Below are 13,620 nucleotides of genomic sequence, written 5' to 3'. Positions count from 1 at the left end.
GGCCGAGATAAGAGTGGGTTGCTTCGGAGCTGCTCCTTAAAAGTCCGAGCAGTATTTCATTTGGAAGGAAGGTGATGCCAGAGGCAAATTTGGAATGGCCATGAATGCGGGGTGGAACTTTAAATGGCCCCACCAGGTAACCGGAAACCACTGAGGCTTTTGCAGAGCCAGACTGAGGTGTGTTGCTAGCTTACTAGCCATATATAGCAGTATGAGGCTGGACTGTGGTGAAGAGACTGGGAACAAAGAAAGGAAACGAGAAGTAATGCAGGCAGCCATAAAGACTTAAGGACTTGAACTCTGGCAGTGTTAAGGAATGGAAAGTAATTGTTGTAGAGCAACCCCGATACAAAACGGGGTGCCTGACTGTGGGTCCTCACCCGTGTGCTTAAAAGGACCTATTAATGTTTTACTGCAGGCACATGAGAAAGGTTAATAAAGGTTTATTTACAAGGGAAGGGGAAATGAGGAAATGTACAGCTCTGGGAGAAAAGTGGGAGACAAAGTTTTAAATGAGTCCTACCGGATCCGCGGATTAGGAATCCCAAAATGGCGCTCTGAGAGCTGGCCGCCAGCCAGGAGCCGTGAAGCCAGGAGGCCAGTGATCACAGAGCCAGAGACCCCAAGGCCCACGTGTTTGGTTTTTATATCCAACCTGACTGCCCAACTCCACCCTCAGGTCCCAGCCACCTTCCCTTTGGTGGTGATGGGATTTGTCTTTCCCAATGTCTTGATGGCTTTAGTCTGCAGTGGGGGTGGAGTCCACAAAGCCTGTATGGGATTATCTCAGGACATCCTTTCCCCCTAACATAATGAATTCTTTCTGGAAGATGGAAAGACTAGCTTTGTGAAAAAGAACAGGAAAACCAGGAGGGAGGTGACTTTTGAAGGGAAAAATGATGACTTTGTGTCTTTATGAAGTAGCCGTGTGTAGCTACTGTCGGGAGGCAATGACGATGTGGTGGATCCTAAGTGTTAATAAGAATTATTCATGGCGGGCCTCCCTGGTGGCACAAAGAATTAAGACGCAACCTATGAAGCTATCCGCAGCCTCAGCAACACGAGTTGGATCCCCGGCAGGCCAGGGAGCTGCACACATGGTGCAGCAGACCTCTCCTGATGCCCGCTGCTCCCCTCAGCAGTGTACTTTGGTCAGTCTGCCTGGCCTGTTCCCTGCTGTCTCTGGTGAATCTACTCACCCCCCAAGCCTCTGGCCTGTACCCCAGTTCTTGTATGCATAAATAAAGAAATCTTAAAAAAAAAACAAGAATTATTCATGGAAATTTAGAAATATTGGGAATTTGAGGGGAACTTATGAATCTAACAAAAAATAAGGTCAACTTGTTAGGGGGAAGTGATGTCCTGAGTTAATCCCATACAGGCTTTGTGGACTCTACCCCCACTCCAGACTAAAGCCATCAAGACTCTGGGAAAGACAAATCCCATCACCACCAAGGGAGGGTGGCTGGGACCTGAGGGTGGAGTTGGGCAGCCAGGTTGGATATATAAAACCAAACACGTGGGCCTTGGGCTCTCTCTCTGGCTCGTGATCGCTCGCCTCCTGGCTTCACGGCTCCTGGCTGGCGGCCAGCTCTCAGAGCGCCATTTTGGGATTCCAAATCGGCGGATCGGGTAGGACGCCTTTAAAACTTTGTCTCCCACTTTTCTCCCAGAGCTGTACATTTCCTCATTTCCCCTTCCCTTTGTAAATAAACCTTTTATTAACCTTTCACGTGTGCCTGCAGTAGAGCATTGATAAGTCCTTTTAAGCGCGCGGGTGAGGACCCACAGTCAGGCACCCCGTTTTGTATCGGGGTTGCTCTACAACAGTTTGGCGCCCAACGTGGTTAACTTTTTGTGCAGAATCCTCCAAATCAATAATTTCCTTTTAACTCCAGGATTTATTCCACTTAATGATTGAATTGTATCACTCAAAAAAAAATATGTTGAAGTTCTGGCTCTCAGTAGGTCACTCAGAATGTGACCTACTTTTTGGAAACTAGGTCTTTGCAAATGAAATTAGTTAAAATAAGGTCACACTGAAGTGTGCGTGTGTGGGGGGATGTGGGGAGGTTAATCCAATATGACTGCTATCCTTATAAAATGATGAGAATGGGGCCAGAGATTGCTGTGATGCATCTCCAAGTCAAGCAAGGCCAAGAACTGCCAGCAGGTCATAGAGGCTAGGAGAACTGCGTGGAAAAGAGTCACTCCCAGAAAGAGCCAGGCTTCCTGATAGGTTAATTTCAGGGTTCTACCATACTGAACTTTAGAGAATAAATTTCTGTATTAAGCCTCCCAGTTTGCAGTAATTTGCTACAGCAGCCCTAGGAAACTTAACACATGAGGTCATGAGCGACTGGTGCTTTCAGAGATGATGTGGTTCAAGCAAAATGCAACAAATCACTTGCTAACTGTACAACCTTATTCGGTTTCTCATCCTCTGACCCTCAGCTTCCTCCTTTGCACAATGAAGGTGATACCTGTTTCACAAGGCTATTAAGAGGATTAATGAGAAACTAGATGCAGAAAGCCTGGCATACAATAAGGCTTCAATAAATGTTAGTTCCCTCATTAGAGTATCACCTCTTCTTGGGCACCAATTACTAATGACCTCAAGGAAACTCCCTAATTCCTCAGAGCGTCCATTCACAACTATATTTTGACCAAAGAGTGAAAGTGGTGAGGAAAGAAGCAACTACTGTGCATGATTTACTGTAAATCAGAAACTGTGCATTCAAAATGAAAGTTGCTGTCTTCCCTAGAAACTAGCTCCTCCTTGCTTCCCTGTTTTTGTTGCCCTATGCATATGTCCCTGGCTTCTCCCACTCTTTCTATTATTAGGATCTGTTAGCTAGTGTTGATGTTTTTAAACATCATCTTTTTAAACATGATCTTTTTTTTTTAAGATTTATTTATTTATGCATACAAGAACTGGTGTGTAAGCCAGATGTGCTGGGGGTGAGAGGATTCACCACAGAGAGTGGGGAGCAGAGCAGGCAGGTCTCCTGAAATACACTGCTGAGGGGAGCAGCAGGCAAGACAGGAGAGGTCTGCTGCGCCGTGTGGGTCACCTCCCTGGTCGGCTGGGAAATCGAACTCATGCTGCAGTGGCCAAGCACAGCCTCATAGGCTGCGTCCTAACCCTCTGCGCCACCAGGGAGGCCCCTTGTTTTGTTTTTTTTTTTAACACTAATTTGTTTTTAAACCTACGGGACATCTAGATGTCTAGTAGACAGAGGTGTAAATCCAAGGCTAAGAGATAGGACTATGCTGAGGTGTATAGTTGGAGGTCTTTAGCAGGTAGAGATGGTAGCTGATCCCATGAGAATAAATGGGATGGACCAGGGCAAGGGGTGATGTGAGAAAAGCGCAGTGAGTCAAGGGGAGAACTCTGGAAAACAATAGTGTTAGTGGGGAGGGGATTCAGATTGCCAGAAAGATTGAGAAACAATGTTCAGAGAGATTTAAAATGAAAAGGACAGGGCTTTCCTGGTGGCCAAGGGGTTAAGACACAGCACTATGAAGCTATCCACAGCCACTGCAGCAGGGAGGGAGGTCAGGGAGCTATTGGCATGGTGCAGCAGACCTCTCCTGTCTCCCCCGCTGCTCCCCGCAGCAGTGTATTCCAGTTGATCTTCCTGTTCTATTCCCCACTCTGTCTCTGGTGAATGCTCTCACCCCCCACACCTCTGACCTGTACCCCAGTTCTTTTATACATAAATAAATCTTTTAAAAATTGAAAAAAAAATGAAAAGGACGTAGTTTAGTTAAGGAGACTAAGGACACACAGGATTTTGAGGCGGGAAGAGATTAAAAAAAAAAAAACAGCAGAGTAATTGGAACTACTAAACTGATACTTTCTCACTTACTGCTGGCTGGCCATTGTATGAAGTTCTGTCAACCTTACCTGCAAAATATTTTGTGTTTTTGTTTGTTTGTTTTGCTTTCTCCCTCACTCTGACCACCCTCATCAAAGCTTCATTCTCTCTCACTTGGCTCTTGCAATAACACCCTACGCCCCATGCCCCCACATAAACACACCCGATTACCAGCTTCCTATCAGCTTAGGCCCTACCCTATCCTTCATACACACCATGTCCTGGACAATGGCCCAGCACCAACTACCTCTCCAACTCCTTCCTGTGATGGGGCCTCCAGTGCTTTCAGTGCCTCCTTCAATCCTCCAGTGCTTTCTCTAGCTCACCACCAGGCACCCAACACCCTCAGTGCTACCTCCCCTTCCTGCTAGGTCCCTGGTTGTGGGCAGGGATGGCAAAACAGGGATGTCAAAACAGTTATATTAGACCCCTTTCTCTTTGCAAATGAGTGAGATAAGAGTGGGCGTGATTCTGTAATAGGCAATCCTGGGAAACACTGATAAACAGTGGAGGGAGATGTGGCCACCTCCCTCTTTCCCTCTGATCCTGGGAAGAGGAGCTGAAAGGAGCAGCTATCGCTCATGTTCAGACAAGAAAATGACCATCAAAAAGAAGAATAGCACCTACACCTTGATGACATTATTTAACTGCCGGACTAACCCTAAAGTCACCAACCCACCTCCAGACTTTGTGTTCAGTGAGAGAATAACTAACCTTATTGTTTAAGGCATGTTTAATTCAGTATTCAGTTACTTGGAACTGATAACTTCCTGATTAAGACACCCACTCAAAAGACAAATTAGGCAACTTGAAATTCTCTGAACATGTTCCACACTGTCTCATCTCTGCAGCTCTGATCCTCCGGGGTCTGTCCCTCTGGTCTGCTCTTTCCCCCAAGTGGTCTGAATTCTGACAACATTTTAAGGGTCCATTGGGGAGCCCCCTGCATGGGAAGCTTACCTGTCTCCCAAGTCACAGCATCCTTTCTCTTTTCTCAAAAACTCAGCTCATTTCTCCTTCAAACTCACCATCCTGAACAATAGGACATACTTTGTTTTGTCTCACTTTTGACACATCTTTGTCTCTTTATTTCATTCAATACATTTACCCAAAGTGATATGAAAGACACCAATTAGAATATGTAAAAACCCATTCCTAGTGTCTCTCTTCTGGAGAGAGAGGATCTCAATGGCTATGCTCAAACTCTGAAACTAGTCAATGTTGTATTTTACCAATTTCTCCAACTTCAGCATACAAACAGTGTGACTGAAGGCAAGTGACTCCGCCTGTCCTGGCTCCTTTAGATGCCTCTAGAGTACGGGAGGGTATCAGATCATAATTATATCCCCTGTAATACTTAGCACGTTGCCTGGCTCATATAGGAATTCCTTAAGTGTTTCTTTCCTTTTTTTTTTTTTTAAGGTTTATTTTATTTATTTATCCATACAAGAGCTGGGGTGTAAGCCAGAGGTGCGGGGGGCAGGCAGTGAGAGGATTCATCAGAGACAGTGGGGAGCAGAACAGGCATATCTACTGAAATCCACTGCTGAGGGGAGCGGTGGGCGAGACAGGAGAGGTCTGCTGCGCCATGTGGGTAGCTCCCTGATGGGCCGGGGTTCAAACTTGTGCTGCAGAGGCTGTGGATAGGATAGCTTCATAGTGCGGAGACCTTCGTAGTGCCTAGACTTAACACCTTGCTCCACCAGGGAGGCCCCATTCATACATGTGTGTTTAAGAAAATATATGAATAGGGCTTCCATGGTGGCACAGGGTAAAAGTCTTGTAGCTATCAAGCTGTCACCAGCTGCCAGTCACTGCAGCATGAGCTAAATCCCTGGCCAGGGAGTAAATCCATGTGACACAGCAGATCTCTCCTGTATCACCTACTGCTCCCTTCAGCAGTGTATTTCTATCAGTCTGCCTGTTCTGCACCCCACTCTGTCTCTGGTGGATCCTTTCACACCCCGCACCTCTGGCCTACACCCCAGTTCTTGTATGCATAAATAAATAAAATAAATCTTAAAGAAAAATAAAATATATGAATGACCACATATGTATCAGATATTAGAAACAGGCTATCATCATTGAAATTGGTAGAATTGAATTCATCATTCGATATATGTGAATTGCCTTAATATTTTTGGGGATAATCCCCTACCTTAGAAATAGGGCATGGACATGTAAACTCTGTATTCTCTACCTTTTATAATATTACTTAGGTTTCCCCCTTCTCTCCCCCACCACTCCCCTCTTTTCATTTCCCTTGTAAATAAACTTAAAAAAAAATAGACTATTACTTAGGGTTAGAATAAAACCCAAGATTGATATTGAAGGACTTTGCTTGCCTTATGCTAACTATAAGGCTAACAATAATGCCTTCAGAGTATTGTTGCAGCTACCTGAAGAGAACCTTTTATGCAGAGATTGAAGCATCTAGAGAAACACAGAACTGAAATTCCTTTGAGCATACCAGATTGTGTAAACTATTTTTGTGCTGATTGCTAATACTTTTGTCTAATATTTATTACATAGCTAAAAAGTCATTCTACAGAGTGAAAAAAAGATATTTGCCGTATGTCTAACTAACAAAGATCTCCTATCCAGAATATGTGAAAAATTCCTGCAAATTAATAAGAAAAAACTAGGCAAAGCAACTGAAAAAATGGACAGAAGACTTAGAGAGGTATTTCCCCTAAAGAGGTTCTTCAAATTAGAAGATAAAAAGGTGTTTCACCTGCATTAGTCATCAGGAAGATGCAAAATAAAAACACATAGTGATACTACAGCACACCCATGAGAATAGCTCAAGTGAGTAACATAAATACTGGTAGATCAGTGGATTGCAGTGTTGGCAAGGATGTAGAACAGCTGGAATGCTCACACATGCTGTTGGAAGTGTAGGTGGTAGAAGCACTTTGGAAAGTTGTTCAGCAACATTCTTCCAAAGCAGAGCATGTGTATACCTGATGATCCAGCAATGCCATCCCTGGGTCTGCATTTAACAGAAGGCAAACATCTGTCTACTAAAGACAAGTAATAGGTTGAACTACATGTATGAAAATGCCAAATTTGACAGTTGTAGTGTTACAAAAATGGCAATTTCACAGGGCTAAACCTAATGCAAGAATGTTCATAGCAGCGCTATTTGTATTAGCCAACATCTGGAAGAGCTTAAATGTCAAAAGATTATGAATATATTGAATAAACTTCAACTATATCCAGCACCATGAATGAATCTCAAAAATGTATTGTTGGGGGCCTCCTTGGTGGCACAAGGGGTTAAGACACAACCTATGAAACTATCCGCAGCCACTGCAGCACAAGTTCGATCCCCAGCCCAGGAGCTGCCCACATGGCACAGCAGACCTCTCCTGACTCACCCGCTGCTCCCCTCAGCAGTGTATTTCGGTCCATCTGCCTGTTCTGTTCCCCGCTCTGTCTCTGGTGAATCCTCTCACTCCCCACACCTCTGGCCTGTACCCCAGTTCTCATATGTATAGATAAATAAATCTTTAAACAAATATATAATGTTGATTGAAAGAAGTCACACACTTATATAAAGTACAAAAACAGATCACATAATCTCTGGTGATAAAAATTGGGTTACCTTCAGGGAAATGGGAGTCTTGGAATGTTGGTTATGCCCTTTTCATTTATGTATTTATTTTTGAGATCTGAGTGCCAGTTAAATGTGTGTATGCTTTGAAAAATTTCATCAAACTTATGTTTATTATTGTGCACTTATCTGTATGTTTGTTATACTTTCAATGAAATTTACTTTAAAGTTTACTTCTTCAAATCAATCCTATGGTGCTCGCTTCGGCAGCACATATACTAAAATTTGGGATGATACAGAGAAGATTAGCATGGCCCCTGTGCAAGGATGACACACAAATTCGTGAAGCATTCCATATTTTTTTAGCAGGAATCTAGAAAACCTAAATAAGGGACCATGAAAAAGAATAACTATAAGAAAGAAAAAAAAACAAAATCAACAAACAACTATAAGCCAGAGACACACTATGGGGGAGTGGCGGGGAAAGGAGGGGTTGGGGTCAAAATAAGGGGGGTGTAATTATATGGGAAATATAAAAAAAAAGAAAATATTGTCACACACACACACAAAAAAAAATCAAATCAATCCTATGCATCATATGAGGTGTATGTTTATTTAGAGGCATAACCTATTTTGTCCTCAAATTTATTTGCCTCCTTAGAGGTAGCCAGGATTCCCACAAAGGGCTGCTGATTCTTGGACAGAGCATTTGGGAGCAGAGGGGACAGGGGGTCTACCCCAGCAAGTGCTTTTTTTTTTTAAATTCATTTATTTATGCATATAAGAACTGGGGTACAGGCCAGAGGTGCAGGGAGTGAGAGGATTCACCAGAGATAGAGTGGGGAACAGAACAGGCAGATGGACCGATATACACTGCTGAGGGGAGCAGTGGGTGAGTTGGGAGAGGTCTGCTGTGCCATGTGAGTAGCTCCTTGCCCAGGGATCAAACTTGTGCTGCAGTGGCTGCGGACAGCTTCATAGGTTGCATCTTAACCCCTTGCGCCACCAGGGAGGCCCGGCAAGTGCTGTTTTATGAAGGAAAGATAATAGGCCCTATTTATCTTTGTCTTGGAGAAGGTTTGGATATTTTTCTGCTTTTATGTTACATTTTATTACTTTTTCAATATTACACACAATTAAAATTACTAAACAAATGATCAAAATAATTTGAGACCCAGAATCAGAGCACTCAGGCCCATGTCCCGACACTGCTATATCTTACATAGGTATCTCCATTCACTCCTGTAAGAACAGCTTTCTCTTTTGCAAAATAAGACTCAAAGTACAACTTCTACAAAGTAATGTTCTTTATTTGTTGTGGAAATGAAATAATATAAATCACAAGTAGAAAATGTTACGCACTGAGAGATATTACTAATTGGACAATTAATTACACAGAGTAAGATAAGGTGTTATTGTCTAGGAAGTGACTCCCAGAAGAAACTACCTGGATGCTTTATAACTGTTTAAGTGACAATAGAGGATTAACTAAAGGAAATGTAAGTTACAAGTTTTTGAACACAATTTTAAAATTCTAGATCCAAAGGGAGCACCCCCAATGTTCAAAGCAAATTTCCAACAGATGTCACTCTAATCCCTTCCACTGTGGCTGTGACTAACTACTGTGATTGACTTCTCAATCTATCAGGTAAAGATGTAAAATGTAAGCACTCAGCAGCATCTTGTGCTTATTCAGGACTTATTTTCTGCTGCTTTAGATTTCACAGCTGGCTTTTTCAGCTCTTTCATTGCTGTTGGGTCATTGTATTTATTCAGACTCCCCTAAGCCAGACGGCCTGTGCCCTGGGGCTCTCAACTTCACTCCATTCAACCAACATCTTTTTTTTCTTCCACCGTGGCAAAAAAATCCTATAACACAAAATTCACCATTTTAAACATTTTACAGTGTAAAGTCCATAAGGCTATGCAAACAGCACCGCTATGTAGCTCCAGAACATTTTCAACATCCCAAAAGGAAAGCTCACACCCATCCCATTAGCAGTCACTCTCCAGCGCCCCTGCCCCAGCCCCTGCGACTAATATGCTTCCTCTCTGTATGGATTTGTCCATCCTGGACATTTCACAGAAATGGATCAACCAACATTGCGAGGGCTCAGTACTTGCCAGGCACCAAGAGGAACATGACAACCTGCTCTTAATGAGATCCCTGATGACTGAGATGAAACAGATTTTATTTATTTTTTAGATGAACTAGACTTGGAAAAATACATAGTACAAAGTGATGTTTATTGTTATAGAAATATGAACATTGTGGGAACATAGATGAGGGAGGTAAGGGCAAGCTATAAGAAGTGAGGTTTGAATTTGATTGTAGAGGCAGGAGTTGGCTAGACCGATGGGGGTTGGGCACAGAGGCTTGAGAGGAGGAGGGAGCTGCAAGAGGAGAGTGATCAGCAAGAACAAGGCACAAGGACAAGGAGTTGGACATCTCTGGCTCTGAGGCCAAGTCAAACACACCCCCAAGCCTGTTACCATCCTAGGACCTTTGAACTCACTTTCCCTTTTCCTGCCACACTCTTCTTTCAGATAGGATTTTGCTTGGCTTCAGTCCTTCCTTCAGATCTTTGCTTAAATGTCACCACCTCAGAGATGGCATTGTTAACCTTCCAATCAGAATGGCACCTTCCACCCCTCTATCACCATACTCTACATATATTCATCTATAGCACTTATCACTCTGGTACCATATGGATATAGGTTTATTTCTTGATTCATTTTTCTCTCTTCTCCATATTAAGGTAGTAATTTCTGCAGAGGCAAGACCTTTTGCTTTATTTATGGCTGTGTCCCTATCCCACATAGCTGACTGCCACATAATAGGGACCCCACAAATATTCAGTGAATGAATGAGTGAAAAACTTTGGCAGCATCATAGTGGAGAGGTCCTCTGGGCTCCGAGCTGCTTCCTGTTGAAGAAAGTGATACTCAATAGACAGGTAAATAGGTAAACTTGGTCAGGTTTTTCTCTGAGGTTCTTGATTTTCTTTCCTTTTTTTTTTTTTTAAAGATTTTATGCATACAAGAACTGGGGTGTAGGCCAAATGTGTGGGGTGAGAGGATTCAACAGAGACAGAGTGGGGAGCAGAACGGGTGGATATACTGAAATACACTGTTGAGGGGAGCAGTGAGTGAGACAGGAGAGGTCTGCTGTACCATGTGGGTTACTTTCCTGGCTGGGGATCGAATTCATGCCCACAGTGGCTGCAGCTAGCTTGATATCACTGACTTTAACCCTCTGGGGCCACCAGGGAGCCTCTGGTTGCTTGATTTTCCATTTTCCATGCCTGACTGTTATTTTTTCCTTAAAAAAGGAAAATGCTTTTGTGATCCCAAGTCCTCTCATTTTACTCTGTATTATTTTTTTCTTTTTAAGATTTATTTGTTTACTTATACAAGCACTGGGTACAGCCAGAAGCATGGGAGGGTGAGAGAATTCATCAGAGCCAGAGCGGGGAACAGAACAGGCAGAGTGACGAAATACACTGCTGAGAGGAGCAGCGGGCACAGCAGGAGAGGTCTGCATGCCATGTGGGACCCTCGCTGGTGGCCGGGGATAGAACCAGTGTTGGTTCAATGTTCATAGCATGTTCATTTTTAACGAAATTCATTTCTTCATTTGTTTAGTAAATATCTATTGAATCCCCGACCCCCTGCATATGGCAGTTGGGTGCAAGGGATACAGCTGCAGACATGACTAGCATGACCCTGTTCTGATGAAGCTTAGATGAGGAAGGGAGACCAGTAATCAGTGAGCAATTAGAGTAGAATGTGCTGCCTGAAAAATACAGTACTAACGAGGGGGAAAGCTTTGGGCATAAAGATACTCAGTACAGCATTATGTTTAACAGCAAAAAATAGGTCACAATCTATGTATCCAACAATAAGGAAATATGCATATTACCATATAATATTACAGCAATTAAAATGATAATGTGAAGTACCTAGATAAGCAACTTATAATGTAAAGAATGTTTTTCAAAAGGATACAAAATTATATGAAAAATATGATCCCACTCATATTAAAACATGCATAAAAAAACAGAAGGGGGCCTCCCTGGTGACACAAGGGGTTAAGACACAACCTATGAAGCTATCCGCAGCCACTGCAGCACAAGTTTGATCTCTGGCCAGGGAGCTACCCCTTGGTGCAGCAGACCTCTCCTGTCTTGCCCACTGCTCCCCTCAGTAGTGTGTTTCAGTCAGTCTGCTTGTTCTGTTCCCTACTCGGTCTCTGGTAAATCCTCTCACCCCCAACAGCTCTGGCCTATACCCTAATTCTTATATACATAAATAAATAAATCTTTTTTCAAAAAAAAAAAAAAAGACCAGAAGGATATTCATGAAAATGTTAGTGAAGACTAGTGGGGAGATAATTTTAAAACATAGTGTTAGGTTGAACTGCATGACATTACAATCTCTGTACTTCAGCTTCAAATGGTTTAACCTAACATACTGATGACACATACCCAAGATAACTTGGATTTGACTCCCACTTCCAGTACTGTGTGCATCATTCGGTGTGCATCATCTCTGTCGTATAACCTTGGACACATTTACTGATATTCTCACTCAGGTGCTTCATCTGTAAAATGGACATAAAATATGCAGAGCTATGGCTATGGTGAAGATGAAATGGAATAATGCACGCAAAGGACCAAACACAGCAATCCTTGGATAAACAGTGGCTGCAACAGTGAATGGTGGTTTATTTCTTCTTTTTTGTACTTTCCACATTTCCTCTAATATTTGTTTTTTAAATTCTGAAGCTAAAGAACATAATTCTTTAAATTTTTAAAAGGGTGGTAGTCTAGCCCCTGGGAATCCTGAGCCCAATCCAGGTCTGGGGCTGGTTAAGGACTTTCTTCCCGCCCTGCTGCAGCTGAGCTTGCTTTGACAGAGACAATCTTCAGAGATAATCTTCAGAGCCGGCCTGGATGTTTGTGATCTAAGGGACCCTGGGGACTTTATTTACAAGGACATTCTGTCCCAGGGCCCAGACTGCCCTGTCACCCCAGCAGCTGCTGGATGCACTGAGTCCATGAAGGAGGCTGCCTCAACTCACCCTGTCCCTCAAACCAGTGCTCGGCGTCCACCCTGGCCACAACAGCCTTTGGCATGGTGCCCTTCCCTTAAGAGCAGCCTCTGCTTCCCGAACACAGAGCTAGCTCAACTTTGATGGGATTGGATCCCCATGAGTAGGCTGTGGAGTTTCTTTTAATGGTGACAAAAATGTTTTGGATATAGTGGTCGCACAACTTTGTGCTTGTGATTAATGCCACTGAGCTGTACATTTAAAAATGGTTACAATGGCCAGTTTTATATAATAGAGAGTTTACTACAATTTCTTTAAATGAAGAAAAGATACAGGAATGGGAGGACTAAAGGGAGAGCCGGCCTGCGGATGTTTTGTGACATCATCAGACTTAGGCATAATAAGTTTCATACCTTTGACTCCATGTCAGGTAATTTAGCACCTCGGAGATTAAGATGGGGCCCTTGGAGGGCTCAAGTGGATTCAAATGTGACCAAATGACATGAAACTCTGATTGTTAATTCGCATTATCCTTCTCTCCCTCTACCATCTCCCCCACTTCAAAATAAAAATTCTACCTTAAGGTTGGATTTCTGTTAAATGGAAAATTCCAGAAATAAGGACAGGAAGAGTGGAAACTAAAAGAATTTCTCAATCTCTAGCTCCTCTCCATGAAGGAGATGCTACATTTCCCCTTGGTTTGGCTGTTGAGGAAACTTCAGGGAGGGAATGGGGAGACTCAAGGTGCCAGAGGGAAACCAAGAACCATCCCCTGGGCCCCTCCAACTCCACCAACATCACAGTTTTGCTCTGGCACTGGACAGTGGCGAAATGATGCCCTTGACTTCTCCCCGCTTTCCCCCTCAACTTCCCTGTCCTCTTGCCTTCCTACCTTGCCTTCATTCTTATTTTTCTCCTGGGAGATTTATTTCTGTCCCTTTTTTCAACTAAAGCAGAGGAAATGAATCATCATCCTTCAGCCTGTTTGGTAAACATTTCCATGCCCTTTGACCCCTGCTGGACTCTCTCACTGATTCCTCTAGAGTTGCTCCTGGGTTAGATCTTACCCTCCACAGTGAAGACCCCTCATAGCTGGTTATTCTTGGAATGTTCCCTCCCCTCAGGGCCTA

The 13,620-nt window shown here is 43.3% G+C and overlaps 1 long non-coding RNA gene and 1 other non-coding gene across 2 annotated transcripts; one reads left to right on the top strand and one right to left on the bottom strand.

The window, feature by feature from the left end:
- The first annotated feature begins 7,691 nt into the window (after window positions 1–7,691).
- Window positions 7,692–7,799, top strand: LOC119233084 (U6 spliceosomal RNA). Its single transcript, XR_005122251.1, has one exon. It is a non-coding gene; the product is annotated as a U6 spliceosomal RNA (small nuclear RNA).
- Window positions 7,800–9,687: 1,888 nt separating this feature from the next.
- On the bottom strand, window positions 9,688–13,600 carry LOC119232470 (uncharacterized). Its single transcript, XR_005122102.2, has 3 exons — window positions 13,558–13,600; window positions 11,925–12,040; window positions 9,688–10,364 (listed from the first exon to the last, which is right to left on the bottom strand). It is a non-coding gene; the product is annotated as an uncharacterized LOC119232470 (long non-coding RNA).
- Between the last annotated feature and the right edge of the window lie 20 nt (window positions 13,601–13,620).

The sequence above is a fragment of the Talpa occidentalis genome, unplaced genomic scaffold (assembly GCF_014898055.3).
Source record: "Talpa occidentalis isolate TD23 unplaced genomic scaffold, MPIMG_talOcc4v2.1 talOcc4.7, whole genome shotgun sequence".
NCBI lineage: Eukaryota > Metazoa > Chordata > Mammalia > Eulipotyphla > Talpidae > Talpa > Talpa occidentalis.
Note: the sequence above shows the minus strand (reverse complement) of the source record. Positions and strands in the feature narration are given on the sequence as shown.